General features: G+C 23.7%; 1 protein-coding gene across 2 annotated transcripts in view; it reads left to right on the forward strand.

The window, feature by feature from the left end:
* LOC136981430 (anaphase-promoting complex subunit 13) overlaps positions 1 to 25,367 on the forward strand; it is a 424,687-nt gene that overhangs the window by 374,577 nt on the left and 24,743 nt on the right. Inside the window, exon 3 of one of the 2 annotated variants that reach the window (XR_010881704.1) lies at positions 2,026 to 2,211. The gene's annotated coding sequence lies outside the window, so the exon portion shown is untranslated. Of the gene's footprint in view, positions 1 to 2,025; positions 2,236 to 25,367 lie in introns of those variants that run through there. The other variant, XM_067277754.1, reaches the window with a different exon arrangement.

Below are 25,367 nucleotides of genomic sequence, written 5' to 3' on the forward strand. Positions count from 1 at the left end.
TTTTATTAATGTTTTAATAAAATGTTAGATCTATTTAAAATAGTGTAATGACCTCTCCTATTATATTTAATCTGCAACAAATTTAAAATTTTCTGCAAGCTCACTCGAACGATCGGAATCGATCACTTACAAAAAAAGAAAGGAAAGAAAAAAAAAACTTTACTCTCTGTAAGGTATGGAATCGCCAAGACGCGCGATTCCCATTTTGTTTAAATTTATCCTATACCGATAAGATAAATCCATGCAAAAACATCCATTTGTCATTGAAATCTTTCTTCATCTAATGAACGTTCTAAGAAAAGCAGGTAGTGAACACCATATTTTGTTATTGAGAGATACAGCTCTGTTGTTCCAACTTAGAATATTATAGGTAATATTTTATAGTTCATTGATTATTCAAAAAAAGAAAAACATTCTTTTATATATATATATTGTATTTTATTTATCTGATACAGCATCTGAACATTCTAATTTTAGTTTTTCTCTCCTCAATAATAAGAACTAATAACACAACTAAATATTACAAACAACGATACATCAGTTGATAAAATAAATGTGAAAGGTAAATATAGATTTATAATATAATAAATTGTGTTTTATTACGTACAAATTTTAAGTTAGGTAAGTTTATATTTTATTTTTACCGTTTCTTATTTTTGAAATTTTATTAATCTCCACATCATTAATAATCCATTTATAAAACCCAATTGATGTTATTCGATTAGAATGTTATAAATATACTTTTATTACTTTAAGTTAAAGATTTATGGATCATTTTTCAAAAAAACAAAAAAATTCAAGTGTAATTTCCTCTAGTATCGAATTTTTATATTAATTTTATTGAATAAAAAGAGTTAAAAAATGATGGATGTATATTTTTTTTATTTCTAAACCATTTTGTTTTTTTCAGCTTAATTAAATATTGTTGAAATTATTTTATCATTTTATATAAGAACATTAATAAATTTTAAATATTTAATTTTAATCTTTTAACCGTTATGAATTATTTAAAAATTAATAATTAGATAAATTAATGTTTGAATAAAGTTAATTTAAAATGAAACAGTTAAAAAAGTAGTTTAATTAGATTTAATACATGAATTTTATATTGGGAAGTTAAAGTAAATAAACTGTTATTTGCCCTGGTTCTATAAGTTTCTTTTTTTTAATAATAAATGTAATTTCATGAATATATATATATATATTATATAATATATATATATATATATATATATATATACATTTAAAAAAAAACGTTTTCAATTATATGATTGTGGATATCTTTTCTGAAATTTCGCCTGGAGACGCATTAAAGAACTTAATTATTAGGAAAATTCTTAAATTTCTCTTTTTAATCGTATTCATTTCCAGCAATTTACTTTATATTGATGTAAACATAGCTTCAGAACAGGAAGCTGACTTGATCTTATCTTTGATGCTTATGTTAGAACTGGTAGATGACATCGTTTGTTTGTTTTACAAGCCGATAAGGTCTAATGTCAGAGAAAGTGTAGGGGTAGAAAAGTTAAGGCAGCGATTAGAAACTATCTATTAATTCTCTAGGGATCTAATTCGCTTAGACTAGCGATCTTATTAAGTCCCAGTACGATCCGAGATCTATGAGATTGTCTCTTAAATTAAATCGATGATGACATCATTGTAATTTAGAAGATAATCCCTAGTTTTGAACAAGACTATTTAAATGTATGTTAATCCCAAGAATCAATCCTTGTATATAATACGTGTACGTGTTTTATGTAGCAAATCTTTTTTTATGTATTTTAGAAAGAATTAAAAATTTAATTATTTTAATTTATAATTACAATAAGGTATCAAGTTTCACATTTCATGAAATAATTACGGTTTTAATGTTAATTTTATAGTTACAATCTTCAAATAAATTCTATAATTTTATTGATGTTTACAACATTACTATTTTGTTTTATGAAGAGCATTGGAATTTATTTACTATTGACAAAGGAACTGGATTCATGTTATTTTAATTTTTTTCCCTCTTATCTACAGTAACTATGAAGATCATTCAGCCTAATTCGTAATGGGTATTCGAAGTATCCAGTAGATGAATCAAGGTAACCAGAATATAGTATTGACCATGTCACAGCAAGACCATTAGTTATCACCAGAATAATTGAAGTCAAGTCAAGTCAAATAATATTTGATTTATGATAGAACCAGTATTCTTCATAAAGAGTAAGGAAAAATAAGAAAAGTTATATATATATATATATATTAGTCCATAATCAAATTCATTCTTGATATGATTTTCGCTTCTAAATTACCATATTAAATAAATATTATTAGACTCTTTTCACTGATAAATAATTTTGTCTTTTAGTATTTTATATGAAAAATCTGTAACTTTTTTAGCCGAAAATTTTTATAGATTGAAGTAAAATATTTTCATTCTAGACTAAATTCAGCTTAAGTAACATTATAATAAAAGTATTTGTTATGCAATTTGAAAGATTTATTTTATAATCAATGAAAAATAGAGTTTGTTCGAATGAATTACAATATATTAAAGTATTCGTAGATTGCTTATAAAATATTCAAATATCTAGTTCTATCTTCTTAAGAAAGAATTTGCGACCTTCATATATTCTGTCAATTTTTAAAACTGTCTTTAAAGATTGCAGAACTTGGCCCATTTTTATCGTAAAACAAAAAGTGCTTACTGGAAATACCAATAAAGTTTTTTAAAAAAATAAAATAAATTTTATTGGTATCTTAAATAAGCAGTTTTTCTTTTATGATATTTTAAAATTGTCTTTTAATAATATAAATATTTTATGTAAAACATCTGAAATAATTTATATATATATATATATATATATATATATATATATTAGAAGCTTTTGAAGCGTATTTGCAAATAAATTAAAATTGTATAATTAAGCTAAACGTAAATTAAATGGTCTTTTATATTACAATAATGATTGTTATTGTAATATAAAAGGTTCGTAAATAAATAATTATATTTTTATTTATGAACCTAATTTGTTTAATTGACTTTACTAAATAAATATAATGATTTTGTATATTTGTATTTTGTATGCAGAAATGTAACTTTTAAATTATTGTTTAAAATTAACTGCTTATTAATTAGAAATAATTAGAAATAAATTCCATTTTTAAAATGTAAATTTAAAAATCTACATTTAAATATAATTTCATTTAATGTATTGTTGCTAACTAAATCAAACAAATTTGTCATTATTTTAATATAGAATTTAAAGAAAGGTCTAAATTTTTTCAATAGTATTGTATATCTAATTTCTATTTTAATACGATAATTTGGTTCACCAGTGGCCGAATGGATAGAACCAATAAACATCCGCATGATTTGCTGTCATGGGTTCGCGCCTCACAGGCCATGTGCAGTTTTGCCTGGTGTTCTTCACGTGTCTAACACCCAAATAGTTTTTCATAGAAAGTCCTCCCTTGACAAATCATCCATATGTTGCATTTCCATATGCTATTTAATTTTTCTGTTAATATAATTTCAATAAACTCCGTATTAGATGAGAACGAATAATAAATGTCTTACATTTGAATAAATAAAGTTGATAATTTTTATTTCAAATATAATAAACAACATTATTAAATTGTTGCATTAAAAATAAACCACATGGATATAATTTTATTCGAAACAGTTTATTCAATTTTCTTAAAAAATTCCTCATGCTCATGACGATTTTTATAACGAATTAAAAAAAGGATTGCAAAGTTGGAAGTTTGTATTAATGTTAAAATTAAATAGCTTATGTAAAGTTTTATTCTGATATGAAACTTTTTATATAATAGCTTTTTTTCCCTGTTATTTCTGAATTGCCGTGAATACGGCATCATCCTACCATTGCAAAAGATCCGATTTCGAATCCGATCCAGACTCTCAAATTTATCATGATTAATCCGGACTTGGTCCATCGTTCTTCATCCTTCGCCATTGCTAGGGTTCCATTACTGGTCAAGCTCGTCTATAACGGGTATAATTGAAGCCAACAATACAGTCCATGTGTTCTGGTGTCATGTGAGAATATCTAATCTAATCTTATTTCTAATGTTTTTGTCAAATTCTGTAGATTTATTTTAGTGTATTGTGATAAGAAGAATAAATCTTACAATATAGTGAAAAATTTAATTTCCAATTCCACAAAAAATTGTAAAATTATCGGCACGTATATCAGTTAATTAATTTATGGAAGGATCAGGATTAATTTGTACTGTTATTGACCATAATAATGAGTGAAATGAATTGAAAAGATCTTTTCATTCTGATTTAAAGAGGTAATCTTAAAAGTACACTAAGCACTAAGTGAACTGAATCAAAATACGCATATAATGAGAAATCATCAAAAGATAATGACATAAGTAATTCCAACATTAAATAATTTTTTAATTTATTTGACAGATTATAATGACTTATCGAATTTAACGCTCTTTCGACTTTCTAAAGGAAGAAGTATTTTTTTCAATGTGATTGTTCACTTATTTTCAAAGAGTATAACTCCACAATCGAATTAAAAACAAATAACACATGGCTAATTCCTGTACCCTTTTTGAAAGCAAACTGACGTTTCAGTACAAAAGGATCTTCGAAAATCCATTTTTTTAAAGTAGAGATTGTTATAAAAATCCTTCCATCTGAGTTTATCTGCCCAATCAATTTATACTTGATTAGATTTAGGAATTATTATTATATTTCTATGAATGAACAAAAGTATTGAGTTTTTTTTTAATGATAATGGAATAATATGAAAAGTAAACTTATTATAAAGTTTACAAATTTATTATTCAAGCCTTTTATTATTCAATTTTTCTTGTAAAATAATTCATATTCTTCTAGCTTGAGTAATTTTAAAACAATTTAGTTATATTAAATAAAGTTGAAATATTTAAATTCTTAATCAACGTGAAATTTTTTTAATGCGAACTTTTACTCGTGTTAAATCAATTAAATCATCTATTTGGTTGAACAGTTTCATACATTATGTCTTCATGTGTTTATCATTCTTTAATTCTTCCACTTCATTATAAATTTAGTTTATTTGTATTTAGTTTTCAAACATTTTCTGATGATGATGATGATGATAAAAATGCGCTGAAACATTTTAGATCACGTTATAATGGTGTATTGATTCGCTGATTAATATAACTGACCAATCAATGAAAATCTTTTTAAATAATTGAATTAAAATTTTACTCTCGTAGTTTTTATAATTTTATAATTTCCTAATTACTCGATTTTATAAATAATTATAACATAATAAAAGCTTAAGTCAAATAGCAAGTTGCACTTAATTTCAACGTTAGTGATTTCTTTGTTTACGTTGATAATTGCTTATTAGGAATTTCTGTTTGCTGGTATATATGATTTAAATTAAATTTTTCAATTTTTAATTATATCCAATATTTATTAACAAGAGATTTTTGACTGTTATTAAATGGAACCAAACCTTCACACATTTTTTTTTAATATGATGAATAATATCGCTTCGTATTTAATATAATTTTACTAAAGAATTTAAGTATTTTTAAATTGATATTTCCAATACCGAATAGAGAAAGATTACAAATATCTAAAGTTAAATTAATCTTTTTAGATTTTGAGCAGAGACATTACATTAAAAAATTACAAATTACTGAACTATGTAATTTAAGAGAAAATTACAACATTAGAATGCATCTTCTAATATTAATTAATGTTAATGGTTAATTAATATGACGAGTATGTAATCAAGCAAGAAGAAAATTTTCATTTTCATCTAAAATGCAAAATCTTTAAGTAAGAAATTAATAGAAAAAAAAATACGAAAACATGTAACGAACATTAAATTACTATATGAATTCTCATAGGACTTTCAGTTTCTCGTAATTGTTTTTTTTTAATATTATTTTTAATAATTTATACATTTTGTTATTAATTAATCTTTCTGATTCATTTTGACAATATTTTATGTTGTTAAGTAATTCTAATTCTCAGATTTTTTTCTGTAAATCAAACCTTCATTAGTAAGGAAACAAGTCATTTAAAAAGCTATAACTGAAGTCATTTGATATTAAGTTATGATATATAATTCTGTGAAAATTAATCGGATTGTTTTATGAGGGAGAGTTAATAAAGTAAATTTTTTTGTTTTCATTTTTTAAAGAAATTTATTCTTTTTACTTAAATTTTATCATTTACTTTTTTCTTGCATAGTTTTGTGTTATGTAGAATAATTAATGAAGTACACGATGCGCATTTTTTACAGCTATATAAATACTGAAAATGTGGAAAACATTATTACTTTATGTATAATTATCAGATCAGTATTATAAAATAGGAAATTTTAATATTTGAAAAATATATCTTAGCTGAATTTATATAGAAAGAAATCGATTTAATTTCATTCCTGTGTAAAAACACAGATGTTAATAAATACAAAACAAATTATCATCACAATAAAATAGTTTATTAGAAATTATTCAGAATCTAGATAAGATTATTCTTGATTTTCAATAAGATTTATAATCAGTTTGCTTCAAAACTAAGGAGGAATTTTGTGGTTTTGTGGTTGAAGAAAGTACGAAATTCTTTACAGAAATAGTTATCGACTGAATAACGTGAAAACAAAAAGACTGGAACTGGCAAAAAATTGCAAGAATTGGATTTCTTCTGATTAGAAAAAGTAATATTTTTGATCAAAACTTAGATCAAATATTTTTAAAAAGTTCAGGTGATATTATTCGATTTTGTTTTATATGAAATGACGATATGGCTAAACACTCCGAAAGTAATTTTCTGCGATATTTTCGTTATAGATAGACTAAACATGTAATGTAATGCATATTGAAAGAACAATGTACAATGATAAATATATAGAAATGTGTTTAAAAACTTTAAACTTGAAAAAAACATTGTCTTAACAAAATTGGATTTTTTAAGCAATGTCTTATGCCTGATAATAGAATTTTATCAATGTAGTTTATATTTAAATAAATTAAAAACTCCTTTGAAATTAAGTTATGATTATATTAAAAATTTACTTACGATGATTACAATATAATAAAATATATGAATAATATATAACAATAATCTTAAAGGTTTGGAAGATCGTGTGTCTATTGTATAAGAATAATTTTTCAATGGAGAATTGTTCATACACTTGCTCATCATCGTGCTTGCTTTTTGAATCTTCTGAAATGAAATATTATATATATATATATATATATATATTATATATATTTTATTTAAATAGATCGATTTTATATGTAATAATATTACTAACTGAAGAGGGAACTCGAGTTCCGAAATACATTTCAGTTAATATTTATGGTAATAATGGTAATTTTTCAATAATACAATTTTATTATAACCTAATTTAAATAAACGGTTTAAAATATTTGGCCGCTTGTGTATGATAAACTCTAATATATTGTTTACAACTGTTTTGTCTATGTAAAAATAAATGTGATAAATAATCATAATTTTTAATAGAACCTAGTCTTAAATGAATATTGTAAAAGAAGGATTTATATCCCTTTTTTTCTAGATTTTGATGTTATTGTGTGCTTTTTTAGTCGTTTTACTTGTCAAAAAATAGATATCATTTTTTCCACATATTACTTCTTGTTCTCCTGAAAATATGGCAAAAATCTAAGAAAAATAACCAGTTTAAATTTTAAAAAATTACATTTAAAGAGTAAGTAATGACTAAGCTGTCATTTTATTTCTGTTGCAGCAAGTCTTATCGAATTCTTTGAAAATTTTCTATGGTTTCTATCTGTCGAACAGGATACAATCATTGGACAAGTATGACAGGAATGAAGAATTTAATTCAAAGGTCGAACGTAATAATGCAGATACTTAAATTCGTATAGAATTCAAATTACGAATTTGGAGTACATTTGTAACTTTCTATAATTAAATAAAGAGGTATTAATTTAATAACATTTAATGCTTCAAATATATTCTTCAAATAATTTAAGAAATTGTTTTCTTACTGTAAATTACTTTTCTGAGTCGAAATTGTATTACATATCGAAAATTTTCAAAGTTAATATAATTCGGATTCATCATTTAAAATAATTTTGTATTAATAATAACGTTCTCATTTATAGTTACATTTCCTGAATTTATTGTTTGGAGAAATGTAATCACTTATTTGTCTGTTCGTCTTTCGTAAATATCAGTGTTAAAGACATATATCTTAATTACACAACTATACCTATGTATGCATGAAACAATAATTATAAGCACACTCAAATACACTTTTTAATACTTTTAAAACTATATATTTTACTTTAAACGAATAAAAAAAACACTTTACTTCTTAAATCAGATCTAACTACAACAAAAATTAAAAAAAACATGCTAAAACTTCAAATTTAAAAAACTTAACCATTCTGTCTCCATAGTAACTCCAATTACATTATATTATATAAGTAGAGTATATGTGTGTGCGCATGTATCCCATATAAACATGTTTACATATATATTCAAAGAAAAAATACTGTATTTTATCACATAACCAATACAAACCTCGTCTAGAGGCCTGTCACTAGTTTATTTGTAAAGTTTTCGTAATTTCAATTTTAATATTCCATATAAATTTACATCTATTATAAATTTTAAATAACGTACTAATATAGCCGTGTGTTATTACAATAGCGATAATTTCTTCTTTAAAATTAACTAATTTCCCACGTTTTCGAACAGCTTTTTTGTATTTTTACATTGCATTTTTAGATACATTTCAACACCAAAACATCAATTATTACGATTTTTTTTATTACTATTAATATTATTTTTAACTTACATGCTTTGTTAACTTTACTAAACTGTCTTTTCTTCATATAGAATTTTTCTCAATACATCTCTTCCTACCTCAGATATTCTTTCCTGTATAAATAACTGTTTTATAGTGCTCAGAATCGTTGACATCCTCACTGTATTCTTCTTAAGCTAAGCAAACAAAAGTTTAAGAATTAAAATATTGGATTATAAAGAATAGTTAGATGATTCTAATGGAAAATATATGGAGGAGTTTGGCCCAAGAAGCATATAGGTATAGTGAAAGATAGGGAATTGTTATATAGAGAGGAAGAGTCAACGAGCCTGAGAGCTAAGGTGTATGTATTGTAAACATAGATTACGAAATAATTGATCGTAATGATGTGGAAAGAATATCTGAGGTCTAGAAAGATGTATTAAATTAAACAGAAGTTTATTGAAGTTAAAAAAACATGTAAATCAAAAGTAATAATGATTGTAATACGTACAAAGTACTAATATTTTGGTTTATGACATATGTAGATATCAATAGCAATGTCTAAATGTGTTGTGTAAAAGGATTTAAAAACTGTTTGAAAAATAAGAAAAATGAGTTAAGTTATCTTATTTATATATTTTTAATGCAAAATTTTACACAGTTATCTCCTGCATGTTCTAAAATTATTTGGCTTCCAAAGATTTTGCAAATTTTTACAATTAATAATAATCATTTTATTATAATATACGATTAATCGAGTTTATTGTGTTGAAATATATAAAATTCAAATCTGAAAGCCTAAAATTAGAATAATCGTCAATTTTCGAACGAATAAAACCGATTTTCTTATTAAATTTTGTTAAATTAGAATTAAAACTCTAGTTGACTATTGCAAACGACGCATGAAATTAAATGAGGAAATTTTCTGTGAAGTTGAAGATCAGTACAGACTATGCATGAATTATGAACTATTTCCAGCATTAATAGTCAATTTTAAAAATTTTCAGTTTGCTATACTCTTTTATTGCCGTTTTGAAATTATTTAACACATGATAACTACATAATTTTTCATTTTACGATGGAAATTATGATGCTGTTTGAATTTTGATTAATCTTCTGATTATGCTGCTGCTTCTAGATGAATACAAATTATGTATGTACAAGACCAAAATTTTATCTAGCGCATTTTAACTACATTCAAAATTTATTGTTAGTATATTTTAGGACTACAAAAATGAGTTATTATACTCATAGTTTCAAAATTAATATGGAATACACTAACTTATGTTAAATTTTTTCGTCAGAAATAGAGAACTATTTCTGAAGAAAATGCACATTAGGATTCGTCAGAGATGTGTCATCTGGTAATCAGCACGGACTTCTGGGAGTATCCATGTAATACTGACCTTGTATTCGGTTTGTGATTATCGCTCCGACCTAGTATTTTATAGAGCGACTATCTAGTCGACAACCAGAAACACTTTGGTTATGATGATCGTTCGCACGATAAGGGTACCCGAAATGCCTTATCATACGAACGATCATTCAATAAGCCATTCCATAAAAAAGAGATTGTGAATGTTGCTTTGAATTTATTTTCGTATTGATATATTGAGGAATATGCAAATGAATCCTAAATAATCTAATTAAGTCTCTTTTTAATATTTAATTTTCCGTTTATTCATTAAAACTATTTTTGAAATAAACATTTGTAAATAAAGCAAATTGACACGAGATTTTTATTAGTTTTTTCAATTAAAATTAAACTAAAATCGGGCTTAATTTATGAAAGAAATTCTTACAAAATTATTATTTTTTGGTAGGGAAAAAATGCCGTTTTCTAATAGATAAAATATTTCAGTTAACATTAATAAAAACTAATAAATAGATAGAACGATAATTATTTTAAAAAATTTACAAAAAAAAATCTAAAATTTTCAAAAGAAATTAATTGAAGAAAACTCAGGGATTCCTCATATTTCTTTTATCTTTCGTTCTTTTCACATCTGAGAAACGAAATTTTAAGATTTTCTTGTACATTTTTTAAATGTAATTATCGTTCTGGCTATTTACTAGATTTTACTAGTTTTTATTAATGTTAACATATATATATACATTTACTATTTAGCCATTTTAAAGGAAAATTTAATTTACGTATTTTACCTATTGAGGCGGATAAGATCCTTCAATAAAAGGTCGAATGTTTGTTTTTGTGAAAATAAACAGTCATCACAATTTTAAATTGTTTTGCCGGAAAAGTTACGCAACTCGTTGCTGGATTTTTACATTTATTACCAAAAATTGTATACACAAAAAAAATAATAATGAATAAGACTATAAGAAAAATGAAACATCCTCGATATCATCGTCTTCGGTTCTTATTTGAATGGATATGTTTACAGAACCCAAATTGGTACATTTATTTGTAATACGAAATTCAATAAGTAATTTTAATATTTAATGGATTTCGTATTAAATCAATGCTTTATTACAAAATTTAATAATAAGAAATTATTAAATTAACATATAAATTATATGTGGGTTATATATTAATATAATCTGTAAATTAAATTATTGACAAAATATATATTATTTAAATATTGATTTTTTATTTATTTTATTAAAATGTAACTATTTAAAGATATTTATAATATAAAAACGATTTGCCGATGCAAATAACATCAAATACTTTTTAGTTTTCTTGGGTTTTTTTTAAATTTTTTACATCTTGTGGGCATTAACATAGTCTTTTTAAGACTCATTATGGTTCCAGCTAGGCCCACATTAATGCCACCGGGGGGTGAGAGATGGATTTAAAATATCTTGGACGGATCACTCCCGAAAAATTTCTGGGGTTGACGAACTCCTGGATTCGATTCCGGGTGCCCCAGAGCGGTAGGCTGATGCCTTAATCACCTTTTTAAATTGATATCCATGACACATACTATCATCGATTTAGAAAAGTTTTCTATAATATAAGACGATTTAATGGTAGAAAGTTAGGTGTTATGGATATAGTTTAATAGATTTGAAGGACTTTTTTAGAAAATTTTCCTTTAAGATGGGAAAAACTTTGAAGGTTTTATGATTTGATCATTAAATATATATTATTCAACTTCAGGATTTGATTATGATAAATGGTAGAATAGCTATTTTCACAAATGGTATAATCAAATTCATGTATAAATGAAATAGCTTTTTATGATTCAAACTATAAGAATTTATCAATATTATTACATTTAAGGTGAAATAAATAGGCAAAAGTAAGACCTAAAGCATTAAAATTTAATGAAGTATGCTACTTCCATAAACGTAAGATGACGTCTTTATGTCAACTATTAAAAATTGTTAATGGATCTGAAATTCAGTAGAAAAAGTATTTATCAAATACCGAATTTATAAAAAATATTTAACTAGTAATTTAAAACAAGTAATTTAATTAATATTTGATTTAATTGTTTTGATTTTTATTATTTTATTAATAGGGGAAAATGCTATTTTTAACTGCTAAAATAATTTAAATTAAATATTAAAAATTACATTAATAAAAAATATATATAATTCTGTAAAAATTCTTACATATGAGGACTTCAATTAATAAATGTTTGTTTTCATGTAGCCTATATTTTCTGATTCGTTTTTATTACTATAAATTACATTCAGAAACAATAGTGATTAAAGATATAAGGAAAATGAAACATTCTCGATTTCATGCTGTTCAGTTTCTGTTTAGATGGATATGCCAACAGAATCCAAATTGGCACATTTATTTGTAATACGTCCATTATTAAAGTATTTTGGTGGAATTCTACCTAGAAAAGTATTCATTAGTACAAGTATTTACAACGATCTTCATCTGTGAATATAGCTGTTTTTTATGCTTTATTAGTTTGATGTCTCTTGAATTTGGGATGATAAATATAAACTCTTTTGTATCATTAATCTAGCTATCTCTTATACTTTATATGGTAACATAAATACAAGATACTTACGTCTTTTATGTGCAATCTTCCAAATAGATGCTATTTATATTCATTTTCTTGGTATAATTTTGTTTTCCCATAATTTTATACGCTCGCTGATATTTGCTTAAAGGTTAGTCTTTGAATTATTTATCCTTTATTTATCTATATAATGTAAAATTTTATTAGAAAAGCTCAAAAAATTATTAGTTTATCTTTATAAATTTACATGTTCCTTATTATTAGTTATTTGATCGTAAATAATCACTTTTAAAAACTTCGTAACAGTTTTAGTATAAATAAATTTAGAAAATAAAATTTAAAATATTAGCTTTTACATTAATTAAAATTTTTCAGTTTATAATGGAATAACATTCATTTAGTATTTTATTAAAGGTAAATGTTTTCATTATAAATATAATGAATATTTTTACCTTTAATGAAAATTTTGTATTTAAAATGCTTTAAATCAATATTTTTTTAAAAAAATTAATTGGTTAACGTTTTTAAATTTTATAATTATTTTCGTAAGTCTTTAAAAACGTCTTCAAAATTGTTAATATTTATAAAATAAATTCATATTATTAGTACATCTCAGTTCAAATACTGTCTAAAATTTTTATCTGTATTAAAATTATTGTTTAATACAGATAACAATTGTTTTATTTTGTGTATCGTTGAATATGTGAAACAAAACTATGAAACACAATAAGTTAGATATCATTAAGTAAAACTACATTGTTTATATGTAACTATGCAAAATGTAAATAGATTAAACCTTTATGATATTTATTACCATCATAAAAGTTTTCATATGTTTATATACATATAATATCTATATAATTGTACTGTAAATTCAATCTTCGATATAGCGCCCACGTATATAGTGTCACTATCTAAAAACATCAATGAATGGTTTGAACGGATCTTACTCATAAATATTAAATATAAAACCGTTCGGTATCTTTGAATTATTACCGTAAATGTATGATTTTTACGTTGGAAATGGCTATTATTATCAAACTAGTGATTTTCAAAGGTTCAACCTCACACGTGTATGCATTCCTAGACCTCATTTTTATATATAATACTTATTATTTCGAAGTGCCGTATTTTAGTTTAGTGCCACAGTCGATTAAAGGACGGTTTCAGGCGCCAAATCAAGGTTTGACCTCATTTAAAAGTAATTCTATATAGAAATTTTCAAGTTTAAAAAATTAATTAAAAATAGAAAATTAGCTTATGATTTACCAAGCATTGTTGTTCAAATAAACACCATTGACGTTATATATAAAACTTTTAAATAATTTAGTCTGGAATACAAACACCTTATAATTTGATTGTGAAAGTACTGTACGAGTAATTCTTTGAAGAAAGTAAAGAATAATATTAATTGCATTATAGATAGTAATGTTACTCAGAAAAAATTGAAGTTACTACGACGAAAACACTGTAAATAGTCTATATTCAGCCTTCATATATCTTTATAAGGTCTGTAATATCATATTTACTGCACATCATTTTTCTGAGAGAAGATAGAAAAGTTAGACATTTCCAAATGGCTTATAAACTTATCCACAATTTTTATGGACAATAATATTTCTATTACCTTATCTCTTGAATTCATTTAATCTCTTATTATGAGTAGAGCCATTGTTTAAGTTTTATTACGACGTACTCTATTCATTATTTTTATAAAATAATTTATGGAAGATAAGTATCAAAATTAAATTATTTCTAGTAACCAGTTAATTATTTATCATATATGATGTAAAGGTCATTTAAAAAAAATGTATAGCTTTTATATTTTCATTAAATAAATATTATAATTGGTACTTCACCTTTTGGCATTTCATCACACTTTCAGTATGCAAGTGAAACATGAAATTTACTTTTATGTAATACGAATTTCGTGTTTAAAAGTATTTTCTGCATAAAATATAGAGAGTAGATATAAATAAAACAACCTGCACATTGTATGAAAGTGTGGAATCTATAAAATAATATTTTTAGCATTAATTTGAATTGATATTTTTCTGGACTACAAACATCAATTCTGAATTTATTACTTTCTATCGTATAATTTATTCAGATAGTTTCCTGGGTATAATATGCCATACATATTCGAACGATATTGAAAAATAATTTAAACGTTCAAAATCTTCTTGACTATTTATAGTTATTTCAGTTTATAGTCATATATAGTATATAGCTTTGCTTTGTAATGTATTGTATAGATTTGTATATAGTACGATTTCCATCAACTTCACAAAATGCTATAAACTGTTATATAAAATTTTTATAAAATATTTGAAAAAAAATATTTTATGGTAGACAAAAAAATTTTATTGTATAGTAGTAAGCATTGGAATTTTTATTTTCTGAAATGTTTTTATTTTTTATTTTTCAAATGTTTTGCTGAATGTATTTATTTGATTGTTTCTTATAAGAAATTTGCATATAAAATTCCAAACACTGGACGACATTTTCGTGTATTTTGGCAATTTAAATATAGTTTTTTTCTATGTTATTTGCATATTTGTATACTTAAATCTCTATAGAGATCTATATTAATTTAACAGTTATGATTTGTATTTTAAAATTATTAATAGAAATGAAAAAAGAATAAGAACTGAGAATAAATTATAAAATATAAATAACGCATACAGATTTTAAATAATTAATCTGAAAAATGAAGGACATCACAGAAGATATAAAAAATGTACTGTACACTTATACTGTGTTTACTTACAGTAAACAAAAAAAAATTTAAAACAATACTTTTTGTATTGAGAAATTGAATTTTTGAAAGTTTTAATTTTATCTTTTCACCTAAACTACATCAAGTTTCATCGATATCTTTTAAAAGATCGATGAATTTTCTTCAGCATCAGTTAGAATAATATAATATTGAAACTTATTTGGAATTTAACTAAATTCTGTTGACTTGTTTTAAGAGAAAATACAACAAACCCACATTCTACTTTTAAAAATTATAAACTTGAGAAAATATCCGATTATGCAACTTTCTTAAGTTTATTGGATTTAGTTTGTATTTTCATATTTAAATATTCATTTTTTGACTTTTATGTGATAACAGATTTCTTTTTACTGTTTTATATATATTTAATTCTTTCAGACGAGAAATGATTAGACATTCGCTAACTGATAAATGATTACTCATCCTTTGGCTTAGTAAATCGAATGATAGACTTTAAACTGATAGGATGGAAACAATAAATGTTCCTTATATTAGGTGAATTTGCGGTGACAGGAAATGTTAATTCTATTGTTAGCGATGAAATTGCTATTAGGAATGACTTTATACAGTTGCTAAAACATCGAAGGTATTTCTAAATGCTTTTTATATTGTACTGTTAAGACTACGGTACTTTAATCAATTTTCGATCTTTTGCACATATAAACTGCTTTTATAATTTATTTGAATTTCACGTGTATCACTTAAAATAAGTAATTTCAATGCATATTTACACTCTATTTCTAAACATGCAAATAGCGCGTAACATATAATTCTTAGGCATGTATATAACTCAAATCATGTCGGTATAACAATTTCTTGTATTTATTTAGATATTAAGTACTTCTAGTAATGTTCTCTATTCGATTAAAATTTTTTCAGAAAAATTTGATAATGAATTGCTCATTTTTTACTATGATGATTCAATATACAATTTTTTTTTTAGTGTTATAAATTTTAGATTGATAATATATTGTGATTGAAGCGCTATGTTTTTCAAGCTAATTAAATTCTGAAAATATCATTTATTATTATTATTATTTTTATTTTTAAATTTTAATCTAGAATAATACTTAATGTAATATTTTTGATAAGTTTCAAAGTAATATCCGTTAGATTTTATATAACTGCTGTAATATTAGTTCAATATTCTATGTTTTGTTATTTATATTAATTGTAATAATTTGTAAAGTTTTTATGCAAATTTCTTTAAATTATTTATAAAATTAAAGGGGTTTTTTTCCTCTAAATTTAAGATGAATTTGTAATACAGTGAATACAAAGTTGTTAATAGCAATTGACATGAAAAACTATTTATTTTCACGTAATTGTTTAACTTTCGCATTTTATTTTTGTTTTATTTTGAAAAAAAAGTTATACATTTTATAAATTGGTGACTATAAAAATATTATTATTTTTTTTATATATAAAAATCTATAAAATTTATAAAAATATAAAGTTTTCAAAATGATAACAATTTCACATTAATTTTAAAATATATGTTTTGTAAGATCAACAACTGAATTTCTATGAATTATTAATGGCATTATATTTTAAAAATAATAATAATTATTATTACGATTATTTTAAAAATATCTTTGATGAAAACTTGCACATTTTAATTAGTTCGTATATATAATTTTTAACTTTGGATCATTATTTTTAATATATATTCTAATAATTGATATTATTAAAATTATTTTAAATTGATTGAATGCTAAATCAAGCGACGATATAGCAACTCTTCCAAGATACCATTAAAGATATCTTGGAAAGCGCATTCCTTAATTCGCAATGAAAACTAGTTCAGATTTCATCGTAAGTAAATTTCTTTTTCCAATTTATCAAAATGAAAGACGATTCCGCAGGAGAATTAAATCGGAACCGTACAAGATGCATCTTTAGTGTTTCCGAATTCACTTGCCTTCCTTCCATTATATAATTCAGATTATTTTTCATGCGAAATACGAGGTCTTTGCAAGACAAAATTTCAAATTTAAAAAACGTTTTTATTATTGCAAGAGTAACAGCAGTTCAAAAAAATAATATTATATTTCTATTAAGAAACGTTATTTTTATTCTGATATTTTTAAGCATTAAATAAAAGAAACAAAAGCTTTATGATTTGAATTTATTTTTATGATTGAAATTTTAGAATTATGATTGAATTATTATTTTTTATTTCAAAATGTTTAACTTAAGAGTTATTTTATTATTGAACCTTTAAATAGTACGAATTATTAATAAACTAATCATTTATAAAACGCAAATGATATGTATAAAACTCTGTTTTTTTTTCGAATGGAAGAAAATAAATGCTTGGCTCCGAGTAATATTCGAACACATATATAGTCATTGGCTTATTCTCGTCTCTCTTATTGCATTTACAACATTCCTATTTTCTGTAGTAATGATATTAATTTATTTTAATATTAAATTAACTCTTCTATTTACAGTAGGAATAGTTATGTTAATGTTACTATAAAAGTCCATTTTTTATATTTCATGCAGCATTCGGTATATTCGTGAATAGCGTGTGTTCTGATTTCATATGAAATCAAGAAAAGAATTTTTGTTTTCTTTAGATAATTCAAGTCTTATTGTAATTTCAATAGGTTTGAAGCCTTGAGAATTTTCTTAATTTTTCAGTCGGAGCATCTTCACGCTTCATCCCTGCTACGGTAGATCCATGCAACAAATTATACTGGCGATCTGATTCATAATAGTTGTATCAATTCCTGTATAATTGAGACCTTTTATATAGCCAATTTTACAATGATATCAAGCAAAAACAATTTAATTTAATTTTTTCTTTTTAAGAATATGAAGTTTTATACATAGATACAAGTTTATTTACCATTAATTTTTACTAATTGATGGCTAATTTCTTTCTTTGAATGTGTAGGATGAGTAATAAAATCGTTCATCCGGTTAAATATAAGGGAAGTTAAATATTTTACATTCGAAATTTACATTTAATTTAATTTTACATTAGTAATTCAATAAAGACTGAAAATATAATCGTTTTTTCGTGACAAAAAGAGTCACGAGATATTTATTTATTATACTCGAAATCCCGATTATGAAATGAAATAATAACATATGAATTTTTTATAGAAAATCTATATTGTTCTAGTTTCAAATAAAGTACATTTTTTATTTATTATTACGCATGATATATATATATTTCGACACTTTAAATTAGTTTTATTAATATTTATTAAAAGATAAATGATTTAGAATTAAAACATTTATTGTTATTTAAATATTCTTTTTAAAAATCCGGAAACTATTAAATGAATTTTAAATTTTAACAGTTATTTAATTTTTGAAAATGTTTTTATTGTGAAAGTTTAAATAAAATTAATTATCGGCTATTAAGTGAATTACTGATTTAACCGACTGAATATTATAGATGTTTAGTAATTATGTATTCTATTGACCTATCTTGACATGGAGCAGATTCTCATAAAATAAGGATTATTTAATTAATATAGGTTTATGGCTGTATAGCTTCTACACTTACTATATCATAATTATTAAAGTAGATAGATATATCCTCTATCACATAAAACAGAGTATAATAATATTTCAAGCAATAAAAGATTAATTTTATTTTCGTTTTATCAATTAGAATATTAAAAAATGTATTTTTAAAAATTTATGAATTGAAAGTGTCAATTTTATTACTTTAACTTTAAAAAAAACTGATCAAAAATGTCGGTTTTATCATGTAAGTTAATCTATTTATTGCACTATATTACATTTTATCTACTTATATTATGGCTTTTTTATTTTTATCTTTATAACCTAATTCTACTTTTTAAATATTTATATTAATTAAATATTTATTAAATTGTTTTAAGCTGCTTTAAAGTTAAAAATATTATCTTATTTACTTTTGCGTAATATAAGTTTAGTTATTGTCAAAAGATAAATAAATGCTGAAGAGTTAATAAAGTTGTTCATAAAGAGAAGATTATATAAAAGCGTCTTCTTAAATTCAAGTTGACCACTCTGCATTTTCTTAACTTGTTGATGAAAATTGTCATAATTTTTCTTTTGACTTGTTTAAGTTTTACGCTTTACTTAGTTTGAAAGTTTTGCCTATTAAACAACTTCTTGACTTAATTAAACTTTGTTTTCCTTATAAAATCAACTGAAACAACGAAGCTATTTTGGTATTAAGAATATACAGTAATTCTCTTTACAATAATTTAATTATTTAATCCATTCTAATTATCTTTCTTTCTTTTTTTTTTAATGATTTCAAAGAGAAAAATTCGAGAACAATTAAAATTTTGTATTGGAGGACATGTTAATGAGATTAATTAATGTTTCTCTTGGAGGAAATATATCAATTCAGCTATTTTGGGGGATTATTAGGATAAATCAATTTTTTATCTATATTCCAATATCGAAAATTTTAGTCTTTGTTTGTCATTTAGATTACGCTAAATTGAATTGATGAGTGCAAAGCAACAGTAGCATGACCGTGACACTTTTCAGTTCTGTTTGTGTTGTATACACTTCAAATTGAATTCGATATGTTCTACACAAGTGCCAACGTCTCACTCTGAACAACAGTTCTAACGAAACGAAACTTACTCGAAAAATCTGGAAGCTGTTGACAGTTGGTGTGCTCCCTTGGGTAGTCTTTTGAGCGCAAGATTGAGGAATGTGTGGAGTGCGTGCGTCATCTCATTGGTAGAGAGTCTAACGGAGCTTTTGCGAGTATTCTCTTAGTTTTATCGACTAAGAAAATTCACCATTTTTTCCCGTTTGTTATCCTTGTATTTCGGGTTAGTGTCGTTACAGTTTGTTGACATTAGAAGTTTTGTATACCGAATAACTCCTTAACTTAAATAAACTGCGTTTTTGTAATGGAGATTAATACAAGCTTTGAATTTATTTTTGGATTAATAAGCATTCTGTAAGGAAAGAACAAACAGTAACATTTCCTAGTTGAAGAATAGAGTCGATGACTCTGAATGAAAACGAGCTTTTCATTTCATTTCGTGTTATTTGATTCTCAATTGGTTTTAAATGACGACTATTATATTAGCAATCCACATCAAATATCAAATTTTCTTTCTAAATTATCGTCAGCAGTAACATTAACTTCCTCTTGTCTATTCAGTTCAATTACTTTGGAAACATAATTGGTAGATGGTAAGAATTTAATGATGAGTGAAATAGTTTGTTGGAAAGTCGAATCTCGAGATTTGTGAATAAGAAGTATCATATAAGTTAATGCGTTTTATCTTAAATATTACTCAAATAATCGATTCGATATTATGAAAGTTTCAATACTTTTCAAGATCTCTTATGTACAGTTTCATTACTCATATTCTTCATAAAATTTCTCATTTATAAATGAAAATATAAAACCAATTAATATTTGAAAATTTCAAAAATTTCCTGTCAATTAGTAAAGATATTTGAAATAAATCCTTTCCACTAAGTACTTTAGCTTTTAATACATTATTCCATGTTAGTGACTTTTACAATTTTTAAAAAAGCAAGGGTTTTTTTTAATATTAATTATCAGAAACTTCAAACTGAATTGTAAATGAATGTTATATTAATGTGAAATGAAAGACTTTTTTCATTCATCAAACATATATTAAATTTGTTATTAATAATTTTAATATTTTAATAAATATTTTTAGAACGTAATAATTTTTTATTTAACAGTAATATTGTTCGTTAATTATTTTTATTTTAATAAATTTTATTTGATATTAATTATTAATGATTTTTAACGGTTTATTATCGATCCTTCTCTAGTATATTGAAAGATTGAGACATTAACCAAGAATATTTTTTGTCAATTCCCAAGAGTTCTCTAACCACTGGTTGGAAATAGCACTTTTATTAAATTTCTACGCTCTTAATATAACTTATATCAAATAAATATTATATATATAAATAGAAAAATAAACTTAATTTTTTTAAAATAAAATTTATTTAATTGACATATTTTTGAACTGTTTTTGATTATATTTTATTAATGCTTATGTTTATAACAAACTAATTTAGAAAATATTGTATAATGGCAACAGAAAAAGTGATGAAGAAGACAATAATTTTAAAAATTCGTTTTTTTTTTTATTTTTAAGTTAGAAAAAAATCATCAAAAGCTCGTTGCACTTTTTAAAACACATTTTAAACTAAAATTTTCTACAATCAGCTGAATTTATAAATAGTATCACATTAATCTTTTTTGAAAAAATGGAGGAAATGCAAAAATCAATCTTAAAAATGAATTTATGTTTTCTATCTACCGGAAAGCTATTTTAATTACGATACCTGTAAACAGATGAAGTGTTACTCATCACTTCTGGCACTTATCCAAAGTAAAAGAAGTGGAAAATCAATAATTTATCAAAAATAATACATAAAATATGGTATATGTTTTAGTATCAAAAACGAAGAAAGAATAAATGATAAGAAAAATATTTCAAAAATTTCAAATAATTAATAAAAAGAGCAAGTTTTTTCTTAATTTTTGTATCTTTTCATTTATTTTATTTATTTAATTATTTATTTTAATTACGTTCTCTACATTACATGAATATATCTTGTTTTTTTTTTGTTTTTGCTTATTACATACTTGGATATTTAATAAATTATTTAATTATAATTATATTAAATATTGTGGTAAATTAATAGCTTAGTTTTCGTTTAATTTAATTTATTTTGTCACTTATTTTTTGTTTAATGAATTTTCTGTATTTTGTGTATTAATTTTGGTCTTATATTTAAACATCCTATAAGATCATAAAGCTACAAAAAAAGACTGTTCTTCAATGATCGGGTGACAGCTTGTTGTCCAATACAAGAGATTTTTCATGCTTAAGTATTGATTTCGAACAATCCAATATTTCGGATTTTTGTCAAAGGAATTGACCAAATCCCATAGGGCCAGCTACTCTATCAGAAGTTTCGACAGTTCTTAGATTTTGATATCTAAAGGAGTATTTTTTTTTTCTGTTTATAGAACAGAACCTTTGATCTGTGTTCAACGTTATTTTAGAGGTTGTGGTAGTTGTATTATGCCACCAAGACAGAATTTCTGATTCAGTTTTCCAGAGATGCTCGTTACGAATGTTCGTCTTTTAAAAAATGATCTGCTTTGTTATATTCTAAAGCGATTTATGTTATTTTTTTGATGGAAAGACGTTATAAAAAGCAAGTAAATCCTCGACGTATTGTAAAAATTAAAGTTTAGAATGAATTTTTATTTATTTATTTATTTATTTATTTATTTTTATCTGACTATTATAAGAAGTGAATTTAGATTAAAATGGTACTTTTTTTTATTTATTTGTAAAAAATTCAAAGACTTTTCTTAAAAATTTTAAAACGCCATTCATGAAATATTAAAATCGACAGTTTAGAAAAATCAAGCTTTTTCTTAGAAAGGAACAAAAACATTCGAAGTGGATATAACACAGCTATAAAATCTGAAGCAAACTCCATTGGGTGACTGTTGCTTCAAAAGCAAAATATATTAGATTTTTACTAACTTTGTGGGAATGGATGTGTGTAGCGTCGAGATTTTTACTTTTAGTCAGCATGTTATGTGATTGGATGGTAGTAGTTCTCGCAAACCATCCATCATCTCCATTAATTACATCATCAACGGAAAGCACGAACCTGTTATGCATAATACATGGCGGGTGAAATAGCCATGGTTAAATGTTACTTCTCTCCCACTGTGGCTTGGCAGACTATGGAAACAGAATATACTAAGTAAAGATCTTAATTAAATATTTAGTAATAGACCCTAATCAGAGTAATTGGAGTAGTCTTAATTAATTACAAATCTCCTTACTGTGGTTCTCATATCAGTAACGACTACATTTTTGACTCCAAGTTTAAAAAGTTTTTATTAATGCATTAATCTGGTATTATAAATTCAAAACGTAACTTAAAAAAATGATGTTTTGAAGTTTAATTTTATTGCAATTATTTATTATTAATTGCACGATTTGCGCGCGATTCAAAAATATAAAAAAAAAGTATAGTAAATATGTAAAAATAAACATTCAAGTTAATATTGATTTTCTTTTCACTGCTTTGTGCTCCTTTAAAAAATTATTTACTTGTTAAAATGAATTATTTGATCAGAAATGATATTTTGGAAAAATATATATTTTATCTGGAACACATACATTAATTATATAAAAAAAGAAATAAGAAAGCCACATATATATATAATCTTATAAAATATTTATCTAGAAAATTGGATAAAAGAGTTACATTTTTAAATTTATCTTATTCATTATTCCACGTAATTGTGTTATTTTTAGATTAAGCTTTATTGTTATTATTATTAAATCTTATTTGTAATAAATATTTTGACAAGTAACTTGACACATTTTCTTTTTACGAGAAGCAAATGAAGAAAATATCTGTTTAGATAATCTGTAACATGATATCAAACTATCTTTATTTTTTCATTCGTGGTATATTTTAAATCATACCTCGATGATGTTATCTCTGAATATGTTTGCGATAATGTCATTCGTGAAAATTTAAAAGGAATAAGCATTCATTAATTTTACATTATTTTTCGTTTAATTTATTGCTATTTATTTAGCCATAAAACTTCTCACTCATAACACTTTATTGTTTTAAATAAACAAATATATATATATATATATATAACATTTATTTATTTATTTATGTTTTAACAAATTCATAATAATTTTTATTTTATAAATTATAAAATTTAATGTAGGAAAAGTTTCAGATTTATTTTAAATAATTTTTCATTTTTATTTTTAATAATATGATAATGAAATAATTAGATTTTGATCTATTTATTCAATAAATATATATGTATCCGCAGTAGAGTATTAACTTTTCTATCCAGTTTCAAATTAAGCATCTTAAGAAAATATCTTTGGATGACGGAAGTAGCCTTATCACTATCGAAGTAACCATTTATCAATCGACTTAATCCATCTATTGTGCTAACCTATTCTCTAAAATAATGACTGCTATAAGGTATCTTCTTTCTATAATAGATTTTGAAAATGTTTATTTTTATTATTTCAAATAATCTTTAAATAAATTGTGGTAAATTATTTGTTTTTCATATCGTTTCATCATTTTCTCGACTTTCTCGAAATTAAAAACCGTGCATTTTTATATTAAACAATGGCAATAAAATGTTACTTTTTTTTATTAAAAAGAAATTAAATTTAAAGTGGAATCAATTATAAGAATAATATAATAAAGTAACTGTAATATAAAATATCAATTTTCAGTAATTCTTTAGTTGTATAAAGTTTTTAACGTTTTTATTTATTAAAAATATGTTATGGTCACTTTTAAGACAGTTTTTATAAGATGTAATTAAAAGATATAATTAATTTTTATTTTAGATTAAAAGCTCCCATATTATCAATAACCTTAAAATGTTTTTATTAGATAATTAATTAATAGGCGAATTAATAATTTTTAAATAATCAATAATTGAGAGTCGAAAGTAGTTTGGTGTAGAGGATTATTTTTCCAGTTATTTTCAATCGTTTTTGAGAAGTAAAAAGATAATTTTTTCATATAAAATAATAGATGTGATATTGATTGTTACGAAGATCCAGATTCGATTTTCTTCCCGGATTTTTTTCCTCATCCTCCTCTTCCTTTATCTTTAATTATTTATAACGTTTAATATGCAAGTACAGAAGTTTAGCAACTAAAAAAAATGTACGAGTAATTTAAAATTATCAAATTAACTTTATAACCCATGTATTACTATTTAAATTAATATAATTAATATAAATTTATATCCCTACCAGGTAATTTTATTAATGTTTCTTCAATTAAAAAACTATTTTTAGATAAAAAAACTGGTTA

This window comes from Centruroides vittatus, unplaced genomic scaffold (genome assembly GCF_030686945.1).
Source record: "Centruroides vittatus isolate TY-2023 unplaced genomic scaffold, ASM3068694v2 contig_754, whole genome shotgun sequence".
Classification (NCBI taxonomy): domain Eukaryota; kingdom Metazoa; phylum Arthropoda; class Arachnida; order Scorpiones; family Buthidae; genus Centruroides; species Centruroides vittatus.